The sequence below is a fragment of the Pinus tabuliformis genome, chromosome 1_2, assembly GCF_031772625.1.
Source record: "Pinus tabuliformis cultivar Carrire ecotype Pingquan chromosome 1_2, CPIR1, whole genome shotgun sequence".
In the NCBI taxonomy this organism is placed as follows: domain Eukaryota; kingdom Viridiplantae; phylum Streptophyta; class Pinopsida; order Pinales; family Pinaceae; genus Pinus; species Pinus tabuliformis.
The window spans coordinates 279,406,292-279,420,883 of NC_142298.1; positions in this window are offsets into that span (position 1 = coordinate 279,406,292).

A 14,592-nucleotide genomic window follows, 5' to 3' on the forward strand; every position below is an offset into this window, starting at 1 on the left:
CTTTCCCAATATTTAGGCTTATAACTAGGTGATTTTTTCTACTAATATTCTTATACCAATTTACCATGATAATTCTATTTTAAATTAAAACGTTTTTTTCAGGCTATTGCGGGAGTCGAGCATTTGCTCCCTAAAAATATACCTTCAAGGTTCCTTAGGTGGATAGCAGAGCTACTATACTTGACATTGGCACTATCCAGTAGTTTTTCTAGCCCAAAATCTGTTATGTATGGCTCCATGTCAAAGCCCAGAAGGATGTTGCTTGGCTTAATATTTGCATGAACAAACTTCCTTTCATGTAAATAAGCTAGGCCTCTGGCTACTCCCTTTGCAATTTTAATCCTGGCCCACCATGGCAGATAAAAGGGAGAGTTTGATGACCATCCTGCAAGATTGGAGAGATATAGTGTTAGTCAAAGGATCTGAAAATGATAGGCCACTAAGAACCTTAGAAGCTGAACGAGGTGATCAAGATTAGCATGCAACAAGAGGAGAATAACAATTCAAACCCTACATGATAATGGACTCCCTTTTGCAATGATTACAGAGAACTGAATTTGGTTATCAAGAATGTTGAAATTGAAAAGGAATCAATACTCTTTGATAAGCAATACTCTTTGATAAGCAAGGAAAGCATTATACTCGACCTCAGGGAACTCAGTGGGCAAAATTATCAATAACTAGTTATAACAAAATACAGAGAACCCAATGAACAAAATGAAAAATATCCAATTTAAATGAACCACAGAGAACGTGGTGATAAAAAAGATAAATATCCATATTAAAGATAAAGGAGAAATGAAATAAACTGCAACATATCCTTGAAACAAAACAAAAGGGTTGATATATATTCTAAAGAAGAGAAAATAGGGATAGACTCTGCAGAATCTAGTAATACGGTATAATGGACCTGTTCAATATATAACAGCAGAAACATTCCACAGAAACTGATATAAATACTGCAGCCAATTGTTCTCTAGCTAAGTAAGAAGATGTTATGTAGAATAAGATACAAATACAAGCACAGGGTCACTTGTCTTATTTCATGGTCTTCCTAAGAAGGCTTATGAAGGAAGTTGTGTAGCATTCTCATGGTTTTGATAAATTATCATTTGTTGCTGAGATGAACATGTATATATAAATATTATAACCTAAAAAAGGAGCAGTTTCTTCTTTGTATATGCAAACTATAGCTGAACCAATAAATCTAATTTTCAATATTGATTTGCATCCATTTCTTTTGGTCCAACCAACAATTAAAATCCATCCCCTGCCACTGCAACAATAATACACCATATATCACCTTCCCATTAAAACTGAGAATGAGCTGCAAGTAAACTGTGAGAACACGGATGCCTCATAAGCATGGAGTTAAGTTTGATCCCTGAGTTTTGCTACAATCCTCAACTGTAGAAATATTGAAATTTTTAAGAAGACTCTAGAGATTTCATAAGCAGCTGAGTTGACAGCAGAGTTTGTCTGAGTCCCAATCATAGAGGTGTCTATGTCAGTTATGTCAATGTCTAAGTAGAGCTGTTGAATACGGAATGTGGGTGTAAGTCCTCATCTCTGTCCAACTTATGTCAAAGCAAGGATGATACATAGGAAGAAAGAATTGGTTAATCGGTTGTGGATGATGGCATTTTTTCTAGAAAATGCAATACCTCCTTCATTGATGGTCTCTTTTGAGGGGAAGCAGAAGCACAATTCAATGCAATCCCCATAGACACTGAGATTTCTTCCCTTCCTTCAACCTCTGGTTGAAGAGTAGGATCTATGATGCGCAAAAGGCGATGCTTGTCATCAACAAAGTTTTGACCCCATGCTGCAAAATCCTTATCTGAAGGTGGCTTCCCAGTAAGAATCTCTAGAAAAATAACCCCAAAGGAATAAACATCCCACTTTTGGTTGGGTTTGAGAGTTTTCAATGCCTCTGGGGCCTGGTAAGGAGATACAAAGTTCTTGGATGTGCCTGGACTGCTCAGCAAATCAGGTGTTGTTTGCAGGCTATCGCAGGAGCCAGTGGAGCATTTGCTCCCTGAAAATATACCTTCAAGGTTCCTTAGGTGGATAGCAGAGCTACTATACTTGACATTGGCTTTGTCCAGTAGCTTTTCTAGCCCAAAATCTGCTATGTATGGCTCCATGTCAAAGCCTAGAAGGATGTTCCTTGGCTTAATATTTGCATGAACAAACTTCCTTTCATGTAAATAAGACAGGCCTCTGGCTACTCCCTTTGCAATTTTAATCCTGGCCAACCATGGTAGATAAAAGGGAGAGTTTGATGACCTTCCTGCAAGATTGGAGAGATATAGTGTTAGTCAAAGGATCTGAAAAGGATAGGCCACTAAGAACCTTAGAAGCTGAACAAGATGATCAAGATTAGCATGCAACAAGAGGAGAATAACAATTCAAACCCTACATGATAATGGACTCCCTTTTGCAATGATTACAGAGAACTGGATTTGGTTATCTAGAATGTTGAAATTGAAAAGGAATCAATACTCTTTGATAAGCAAGGAAATCATTATACTCAACCTCAGGGAATTCAGTGGGCAAAATTATCAATAAGTAGTTAATATTGATTTGCATCAATTTCTTTTGGTCCAACGAGCAACTAAAATCCATCCCCTGCCATTGCAACAATAATACACCATATATCACCTTCCCAAGTTGCCTCAATGTCAGCTAAGAGTTTTTTCTTCCTCCCTTCCAATTGGGTTAGGAGTGGCTTTGATATTGTGTGAGACTTGGTCAACCATGGATGTCTCTCAAGATAATTTATTTCCATCGTAGGTAGCTCTCATCTTCAACCCCTCCCCATGAGGTTTGAACTTGAGATCTAATGGAGACTACATCTCATATAAACCAATGGTCTACACCTCATGGATTTAAGATCACTATGTATACATGCTAAATTTCGTATATAAATGCATTCCTAGATTCATTAGTTTCCATTAGACTATGACTCTAGTTTATTGAGATTAAATTTGAGTAGCAAATATCATTGTTTGCATATTTAATTGCAGTTATTTCTTTTAATCCTAGTATTTGATTTCACATCTAAATTCTATACACATGATTGGATCTATTATGGTATCTTCATATATCATGTATGTGGATGTTGATTAGGTATTGTAGTTATCTCTTTTAATCCTAGTATTTGATTTCACATCTAAATTATGTACACATGATTGGCTCTACTATGGAATCTTTGCATATCATGTATGTGGGATGTTGATTAGGTTTGCTTGCTGATTTCAGTGATGCAATATAATTTCGCCTATGTTTTGCATACAAAATATGTTCTACTATGGGAGAGTACAATTGAAAAACCATATAGGAAATCTGATTGGAGAGCAGAAGAAATTTTGAATTGGAGTGCCCCTATGACCATGGGAGGTGTGTCTGCATACATGACATACTGTAACTCTCAAAACCCCCTTCACAAGTATTGGCAAACTGGTAATTGTCTGCAACCATTTCACATCCTGCTCACAAACTCAAACTAAAGAATTTTTAGACCCGTGCCTTCTGTTTTGGTGTTAAATGGGTAATCAAATGCATTGGTGTGACAATATGCATATTTTCAGCTTAAAAGTTGGAAAAAGGATACAGAGTATTTCTTGAAGATGTAAATCATAATATGAATCATCACAAATAATTTTTCTGAGATTCAGAAGGTTACAAGCAAAGACAGGAACTCAACCCCAAGATTTCTCCAGGTGCTTCTCTATCCATTTTCATTCTATTCAAACACAACATTGAAGAATTATTTGAAATATCTCTCTACTAGTACTATTACAAACCTTCAAACTTAATGATCTTTCAATTTGACCTACAACATATGATGCCAGTCCAGAATCCCCTGTCTGCAAGAAAAAACCAACTTAAGGAAGAATTTTGGACCTTGAATATAGGAAGAACTAAAAACAACATCCTTCTATTTAAAGAACTCATAAAATGGAATACATACCTTCTCCATTTTCCCAAGATCCAAACCTTTGAAATTATTTAAGGTAAGATATGGAGGCAATGCGAATCTACATTTTTGACTAAGAAAAATCAATAGAAGTAAAAAACAATTATGGATCCAGAATTGAATCTCAACACAGAGGTGTGCCTTACTATCTAGCATGTATGAGTGGATATCACAATGAGACTTTTCAGAACATTAGATAACTCAGTGTCAGACAAGGGATGAACAAAGAGGAATCCCAGATAAAATGGAGACTTCTGACTTATTTTAAGTTTGATATATTATAGGTGCTAAATGCTTTTTCTAACCCTAGCGTCGCTTTTGAGCCTAAAAGAATTCCACAATGTTCTGATTTTTATTGAGAGATGAGAAAGTGTTAAAACATGGGTACAAACTCATAACGTTAAAGAGGAGTATACTCTGAATATAAGATTTATCCCACGTGTCTACGTAGTCCTGTCAGCAAATCTAAAATAGAATGAATTTTCACTACCTATTTGTAATGTCAGACTCCCTCCGCCCAAGTCGAGGTGTGTCCACAGTCAGTGCAATTGCCTTAAAACCAGCCCTCTTCGCTCTTCTAACAAGTTGTGCAACAACATTCCTGTCCTTGTAAAGCTGCCAGCAATGACATCTAAATTTTAACATCACTCATACATCCACATTTAGTAAACCCAACGCAATATAACTGATCTTACCATTGGTTTAGGAGCCTATAATACAATTGGATGGATATGAACTCAATTACATCTCAGAAAACATGGGAAGACAATCATATGGGTGGAAATGATAAACTTACATAATGTTGAAAAAGCGAATGCCTGGTCCAGTTGAAGCAACCTCTTCAACACTTGATGTAACCCATGAAGAAAGCGTCTACAACAAATATGTCCAAGCCTCAATTTTTATCAACACAACAAACTATTTCAACATCCAAAATCATTATAATTTATTAAATCCTTAATAGCTAGAAGGAAATTAAAACATTCGGAAGATCGATCCCACAAAGAGAAGACTGATGCCCAAACCATTATAGTTCCAACAGCTCTTGTAGTACCATACTCTCCTGTAAAAGATGATGAATTGACTTTCAGAAAATATATGCATCAAAATAGGATGTTAACTGTAATACAATAATCTAATGCATACCTTTGGGATGAGCCATATTTTGCATGGCAATTGGAGCAATCATAATAGGCATTGATTTCTTGAATCCCAACACAGTGGTACTCAGATCCACCTTTGTTACATCAACCAATTTACTAGGACAGAACCTTATACATACAACATCAACCAAAATCTTTGTAATAATGTCAATTCCCCTAATGCTTGTAATGAAAGAGGTGCCATAATGTTCAAAAGTTTGGCCCAAGACAGGGTGACTAAAATTGAAAATTATAGCTATTCAATGTTTATCTAATCTGATTGCAGTCATAAAGATGGTGAAAAAATAGATACGGGAGCTGAAGGTACATCTTTTTCAAATGACTATGTATTAGCTGAAGGTACAGTAGCTAAATAGGGGAGATTGTGGAATCCATAAGAAACTCATAATATGCAAGCAATTGAAGGGCTATCTTTGTAAAAAAAATAAAAAACAACCATGCAGAAACAAATTGAACCATTTCACATCCTGCTCACAAACTCAAACTAAACAATTTTTAGACCCGTGCCTTCTGTTAGTGGATATCACAATGAGACTTTTCAGAACATTAGATACCTCAGTGTCAGACAAGGGATGAACAAAGAGGAATCCCAGATAAAATGGAGACTTCTGACTTATTTTAAGTTTGATACATTATAGGTGTTAAATGCTTTTTCTAACCCTAGCGTCGCTTCTGATCCTAAAAGAATTCCATAATGTTCTAATTTTTATTGAGAGCTGAGAAAGTGTTAAAACATGGGTACAAACTCATAACGTTAAAGAGGAGTATACTCTGAATATAAGATTTATCCCACGTATCTACCTAGTCCTATAAGAAAATCTAAAATAGAATGAATTTTCACTACCTATTTCTAATGTCAAACTCCCTTCGCCCAAGTCGAGGTGTGTCCATAGTCAGTGCAATCACCTTAAAACTAGCCCTCTCCGCTCTTCTAACAAGTTGTGCAACAACATTCCTATTCTTGTAAACCTGCCAGCAATGACATCTAAATTTTAACACCACTCATACATCCACATTTAGTAAACCCAACGCAATATAACTGATCTTACCATTGGTTTAGGAGCCTATAATACAATTGGAGGGATATGAACTCAATTACATCTCAAAAAACATGGGAAGACAATCATATGGGTGGAAATGATAAACTTACATAAAGTTGAAAAAAGCGAATGCATGGTCCAGTTGAAGCAACCTCTTCAACACTTGATGTAGCCCATGAAGAAAGCGTCTACATATGTCCAAGCCTCAATTTTTATCAACACAACAAACTATTTCAAAATCCAAAATCATTATAATTTCTTAAATCCTTAATAGCTAGAAGGAAATTAAAACATTCAGAAGATCGATCCCACAAAGAGAAGACCGATGCCCAAACCATTATAGTTCCAGCAGCTCTTGCAGTAGCATACTCTCCTGTAAAAGATGATGGATTCACTTTCAGAAAATATATGCATCAAAATAGGATGTTAACTATAATACAATAATCTAATGCACACCTTCGGGATGAGCCATCTTTTGCATGGCAGTTGGAGCAATCATAATATGCATTGATATCTTGAATCCCAACACAGTGGTACTCAGATCCACCTTTGTTACATCAACCAATATACGGGGACGGAACCTGATACATACAACATCAACCAAAATCTTTGTAATAATGTCAATTCCCCTGATGCTTGTAATGAAAGAGGTGCCATAATGTTCAAAAGTTTGGCCCAAGACAGGGTGACTAAAATTGAAAATTACAGTTATTCAATGTTTATCTAATCTGATTGCAGTCATAAAGATGGTGAAAAAATAGATACGAGAGTTGAAGGTACATCTTTTTCAAATGAATATGTATTAGCTGAAGGTACAATAGCTAAACAAGGGAGATTGTGGAATCCATAAGAAACCATAATAAGCAATTGAAGGGCTATCTTTGTAAAAAAAATAAAAAACAACCATGCAGAAACAAATTGAACCATTTCACATCCTGCTCACAAACTCAAACTAAACAATTTTTAGACCCGTGCCTTCTGTTTTGGTGTTAAATGGGTAATCAAATGCATTGGTGTGACAATATGCATATTTTCAGCTTAAAAGTTGGAAAAAGGATACAGAGTATTTCTTGAAAAAGGATACGAAGTATTTCTTGAAGATGTAAATCATAATATGACTCATCACAAATAATTTTTCTGAGATTCAGAAGGTTACAAGCAAAGCCAGAAACTCAACCCCAAGATTTCTCCAGGTGCTGCTCTATCCATTTTCATTCTATTCAAACACAATACTGAAGAATTATTTGAAATATCTCTCTACCAGGACTATTACAAACCTTCCAACTCAATGATCTGTCAATTTGACCTACAACATATGATGCTAGTCCAGAATCCGCTGTCTGCAAGAAAAAAACAACTTAAGGAAGAAGTGTGGACCTTGAATATAGGAAGAACTAAAAACAACATCCTTTTTTTTAAGGAACTCATAAAATGGAATACATACCTTTTCCATTTTCCCAAGATCCAAACCTTCGAAATTCTTTAAGGTAAGATATGGAGGCAATGCGAATCTACATTTTTGACAAAGAAAAATCAATAGAAGTCAAAAACAATTATGGATCCAGAATTGAATCTCAACACAGAGGTGTGCCTTACTGTCTAGCATGTATGAGTGGATATCACAATGAGACTTTTCAGAACATTAGATACCTCAGTGTCAGACAAGGGATGAACAAAGAGGAATCCCAGATAAAATGGAGACTTTTGACTTATTTTAAGTTTGATACATTGTAGGTGCTAAATGCTTTTTCTAACCCTAGCGTCGCTTCTGATCCTAAAAAAAATCCACAATGTTCTGATTTTTATTGAGAGCTGAGAAAGTGTTAAAACATGGGTGCAAACTCATAACGTTAAAGAGGAGTATACTCTGAATATAAGATTTATCCCACGTGTCTACCTAGTCCTGTCAGCAAATCTAAAATAACTGATCTTACCATTGGTTTAGGAGCCTATAATACAATTGGATGGATATGAACTCAATTACATCTCAGAAAACATGGGAAGACAATCATATGGGTGGAAATGATAAACTTACATAAAGTTGAAAAAAGCAAATGCCTGGTCCAGTTGAAGCAACCTCTTCAACACTTGATGTAGCCCATGAAGAAAGCGTCTACAACAAATATGTCCAAGCCTCAATTTTTATCAACACAACAAACTATTTCAACATCCAAATCATTATAATTTCTTAAATCCTTAATAGCTAGAAGGAAATTAAAACATTCAGAAGATCGATCCCAAAAAGAGAAGACCGATGCCCAAATCATTATAGTTCCAGTAGCTCTTGCAGTAGCATACTCTCCTGTAAAAGATGATGGATTCACTTTCAGAAAATATATGCATCAAAATAGGATGTTAACTGTAATACAATAATCTAATGCATACCTTCGGGATGAGCCATCTTTTGCATGGTAGTTGGAGCAATCATAATAGGCATTGATATCTTGAATCCCAACACAGTGGTACTTAGATCCACCTTTGTTACATCAACCAATATATAGGGACGGAACCTGATACATACAACATCAACCAAAATCTTTGTAATAATGTCAATTCTCCTGATGCTTGTAATGAAAGAGGTGCCATAATGTTCAAAAGTTTGGCCCAAGACAGGGTGACTAAAATTGAAAATTATAGCTATTCAATGTTTATCTAATCTGATTGTAGTCATAAAATTGGTGAAAAAATAGATACGAGAGCTGAAGGTACATCTTTTTCAAATGACTATGTATTAGCTGAAGGTACAATAGCTAAACAGGGGAGATTGTGGAATCCATAAGAAACTCATAACATGCAAGCAATTGAGGGCTATCTTTGTAAAAAAATAAAAAACAACCATGCAGAAACAAATTGAACCATTTCACATCCTGCTTACAAACTCAAACTAAATTTTTTTTAGACCCATGCCTTCTGTTAGTGGATATCACAATGAGACTTTTCAGAACATTAGATACCTCAGTGTCAGACAAGGGATGAACAAAGAGGAATCCCAGATAAAATGGAGACTTCTAACTTATTTTAAGTTTGATACATTATAGGTGCTAAATGCTTTTTCTAACCCTAGTGTCGCTTCTGATCCTAAAAGAATTCCACAATGTTCTGATTTTTATTGAGAGATGAGAAAGTGTTAAAACATGGGTACACACTCATAACGTTAAAGAGGAGTATACTCTGAATATAAGATTTATCCCACGTGTCTACCTAGTCCTGTCAGCAAATCTAAAATAAAATGAAATTTCACTACCTATTTCTAATGTCAGACTCCCTCCGCCCAAGTCGAGGTGTGTCCACAATCAGTGCAATTTCCTTAAAACCAGCCCTCTTTGCTCTTCTAACAAGTTGTGCAACAACATTCCTATTCTTGTAAACCTACCAGCAATGACATCTAAATTTTAACACCACTCATACATCCACATTTAGTAAACCCAACACAATATAATTGATCTTACCATTGGTTTAGGAGCCTATAATACAATTGGATGGATATGAACTCAATTACATCTCAGAAAACATGGGAAGACAATCATATGGGTGGAAATGATAAACTTACATAAAGTTGAAAAAAGCGAATGTCTGGTCCAGTTGAAGCAACCTCTTCAACACTTGATGTAGCCCATGAAGAAAGCGTCTACAACAAATATGTCCAAGCCTCAATTTTTATCAACACAACAAACTATTTCAAAATCCAAAATCATTATAATTTCTTAAATCCTTAATAGCTAGAAGGAAATTAAAACATTCAGAAGATCGATCCCACAAAGAGAAGACCAATGCCCAAACCATTATAGTTCCAGCAACTCTTGCATTAGCATACTCTCATATAAAAGATGATGGATTCACTTTCAGAAAATATATGCATCAAAATAGGATGTTAACTGTAATACAATAATCTAATGCATACCTTCGGGATGAGCCATCTTTTGCATGGCAGTTGGAGCAATCATAATAGGCATTGATATCTTGAATCCCAAGATAGTGGTACTCAGATCCACCTTTGTACATCAACCAATATACGGGGACAGAACTTGATACATACAACATCAACCAAAATCTTTGTAATAATGTCAATTCCCCTGATGCTTGTAATGAAAGAGGTGCCATAATTTTCAAAAGTTTGGCCCAAGACAGGGTGACTAAAATTGAAAATTATAGTTATTCAATGTTTATATAATCTGATTGCAGTCATAAAGATGGTGAAAAAATAGATACGGGAGCTGAAGGTACATCTTTTTCAAATGACTATGTATTAGCTTAAGGTACAATAGCTAAATAGGGGAGATTGTGGAATCCATAAGAAACTCATAATATGCAAGCAATTGAAGGGTTATCTTTGTAAAAAAAAATAAAAAACAACCATGCAGAAACAAATTGAACCATTTCACATCCTGCTCACAAACTCAAACTAAACAATTTTTAGACCCGTGCCTTCTGTTTTGGTGTTAAATGGGTAATCAAATGCATTGGTGTGACAATATGCATATTTTCAGCTTAAAAGTTGGAAAAAGGATACAGAGTATTTCTTGAAAAACGTTACGAAGTATTTCTTGAAGATGTAAATAATAATATGACTCATCACAAATAATTTTTCTGAGAATCAGAAGGTCACAAGAAAAGGCAGCAACTCAACCCCAAGATTTCTCCAGGTGCTTCTCTATCCATTTTCATTCTATTCAAACACAATACTGAAGAATTATTTGAAATATCTCTCTACCAGGACTATTACAAACCTTCCAACTCAATGATCTGTCAATTTGACCTGCAACATATGATGGGAGTTCATTTCAAAGGGAAACGCCTTACGGCGTAATTAAACAACATTATTACCCAGCCAAAATTATGCTGATATTTTCATCGGTAGCTTTAAGTTAATGAGGTTTGAAGCATGAACGATCAACTTCCAAGGTAAGGCTTCTGACAAGGCATTTGGGAGAAGCTTTAATGCACGTTACTCTCCTTGTCACAGGCAGATGCTTGCAGAGAAAGCGGCTTTTGGAGCTAAGTTCAATCATAGTGGCTATATATAGATATTGAATATCTCTGGGACGAACAGATCTGACGGAGAGCAATTTGGAGAAGCGTTTTTGCCATAATAAGGTCGAATAGAAGAGGTTTGATTTGTTCCATCCATGTCCATGGCTTATGTAAACGACAATGATTTCAGCGGTATGTTTATTGTACCCAGCAGGCCCCCCAGAAAGGAAATATCATTGGCAGTTGCACTGTTAATCCTTGACACCATCGTTATTGCCATTGGCCTCTTCATGTTCTCTCAGCAAATCGGCGATGACAGAACCCATGGTTTGTCTATGATTTTTATCCAGAAATAAAGCATTTCATTTTTCTTCTATTTCTCAAATCTGTTTTTGGATTTTTTTGCCTCTTATATCGGTGTTGCCTTACTGCTGAAGATTGAGGGTTATATCTGATTTTATTTTTGTGGGATTTCTATTTATTGTTGTTCAGGTATGTTGTTTGCATTGTTGGGAACAATCCTATTTGTCCCAGGGTTCTATTATTCGAGAATTGCATGGTACGCGTACAAGGGCTACAAGGGCTTCTCTTTCTCAAACATTCCAGCAGTGTGAAAAATTTCAAAAACTGAGTTCTTTGGCTTGCAGTCTGATCTTATATGTATTACTTGGGGTTTAGTGGGATATTTATTTCTGGGGTTAGGGTTTAAGGTTACGCTGTTCAACCTTAAAATTATGGCCAAATTCTGAAAAATTGAAAATTTGCTGGCCTCTTCTGCAAATGAAAGATTGTGCAAATCTTTTCCTGAGGTTTTTTATTTTCAGGTGCCAATTCAATTACATTGTATAAAGGATATGAGTGTTTGTTAATTCTATGAAAAGCTAAGAAAACTTTGGGGATTATTTAAGATTTCAGGCTACAGGAAGAGTCTCCTCCTTTCCAATCCTCCTTTTATGGTTGTTGTCAATTCCTTAGTTTCTAATGTCCGGCTGTGCAAGGCCAGGATGCCCTTTTTGCTTTTTTTTTGGGTAAAACAAGGGACACATTGTACCAGAAGACATATAGGGATTCCGCAGAGGATTCTATTAAGGTTAAAGTCAAATAACTATGAGTTTAATTCATAGGTACTTTTTTGAAGTACTTATTCTATTTCAAGAAAGATCATTCTATTGTACTAAGCAGTGTGAAATGACCTCGCTTAAGTAAATATTGTGTTAGTTCAAATAATTTTGATAGAATATAAAATAGGCCGTGAACTACTAAGATTTGGCAGAGCTTTATGAATGTTCAATTAAGTTAGCAGGCTGTTGTCCAGAGGCACAATTTCAAAGAGAAAATGCCATCTGAAATGAAGACTGTTTATTTACTTGTGGAAAATAACCATTAAATAGTCCAATTGAGAGGCAAATGCCAGTATGCAGCCTGCATTTTTTATTATCAAAAGAAGTTAAAGCTTGTTATGCATACCAAATGACAAATACCAATCGTTCACATCGCAATAAGGGTTGGAAATTAATTAAAGCTGCAGATGGAACACATATCCCCATATTAAACCGCGTCCTAATCAGAGAGTTGCTATGATTGACAATCTAGGCCATGACATTGCCACATCACATATACACTACATCCACTTTAATTATAATTTCTTTCTGACGTTTAGACCCTACTCAGTTTATGTTTGTTTAATTTTACCAGCCCATCTTTGTGCTATCATTTGCATTTTGGGGTACCGGTTGGGGCTAAATATGAAACCAGAGGTCCTCATGGTTATCCGACGGAATTGTAACCTTGTACACTAAAGGATACTAACATTTCCAATCCTTTCAGAGAAAGAGTAGTCTCACCCAAAGTATCAATCCAAGAGTTACAGAAAAGTAGGCGCGAGACAAAATATTACAGTGCGCATATAAAACAGAGAAAGAACCATACATTTAACATATTAATCATAACAGATTGGGGATAACATCGTCAAAGCACAAAACCTTCCACATACGTACGATCCATTGACAACAATATCACAGAAACTTCTCGGCTATCCATTGTATTCATCCAAATCATAGTTAGAAATCCAGAATCTACACAGTAAGCACTTAGGGCATCCATTAGTAGACTCCCAAAACTTTCTAGATACCAAGGATGCATGACTAGACTCCATAACAACATTTACAATGACGTTGCAGATCCTATTCATAGACTGAATGGTCCCAAAACGGTTGCAAAATGTGAATGTTGTAAGATATTATGAAATCTGATATGCTGAGCGCAAAGTGATCTGACGTGCATAAATTAAGTGAACTCCAGCACAAGAAATACAAGCAAGCACATTCCAGGCGCAAGGTATCCTGGCATGCTTACCAAAAACCTTAAAATAATGGTTAGCAAGTTGCAACACAGTATACATAAAGTGCATGATCGTATCTATCGTGCGGAGAAGACGAAAAGGGTACCCCAGGCAAATCTTTCAGGCTCCAATCTAGCAGCATGAACAGTTGCAACCATTCAACTACCTTCCCTTGATTGAACGATTAACAATCCTCCAATCGTCTAACAAATGATCTAACCGTCAGGATTATGACAGAAAGGCAGTTGGGGGAGTTGATTTTAGAGGGGAACGCCTTACGGCGTAATTATTTACTTTTAATGTTCAACATGCCATATATAGTTTCCCATCCAAGATAGTAATTTAAACCCCACTTTTAAACTAAACCCATGATATATTATTTCAAAAGCTTATGTTATTTCAATTTTTATATTTCATTATTTGTTAAAGTGTGTAACAAATCCAACCCCTTAAACGTCATTAAGGATATATTTTCTTGATTTTTTTTTTGGTTTAATCATCACTCAAGCTAATTTTAAGCTCGCAATTATATTATTCTCTTTTAGAGCTTTCCATCAATCATATTTTTTTCAAAGTCCAATTTATGACACATTAAGTTGTGGTCTTTGAATATTTTTAGGGTTTCCTCTTTCTCTCTCCTAGCCATCTCAATATCCATATAAGTGTCATGGATTTAGCTTATATGGCACTCATATAGTGCCACATTAACTTTGATATATGGTTTGCCTTAGCCTCACACTTATCGAGGCATCAACCCTTTGTTTTTAATGTATTAACACTCCCATACAAATCCTCTATATTGTGGTAGAAGGTTTTAATTAGGTGATTAAATGTTGCATGATAAATTTTTATCATATGATGCTACTTGAGCCCCTTCCCATCTTGCAATGAAAATAATTTTGGAAATCACATTTCACATGGAAAAAAATTATATTTTGTGTGATTCCATGTGTCATCCTAACACCATGCAATATTGTATTGTAACATAGTTTCATGTGGTTTGCGACGTTATCAATCTAAAACCATCCAGGGATTCCAGAGGCCAAACACCTCAACCCATCAACCAATGATTCCACCTCATGGTTAGACATCACA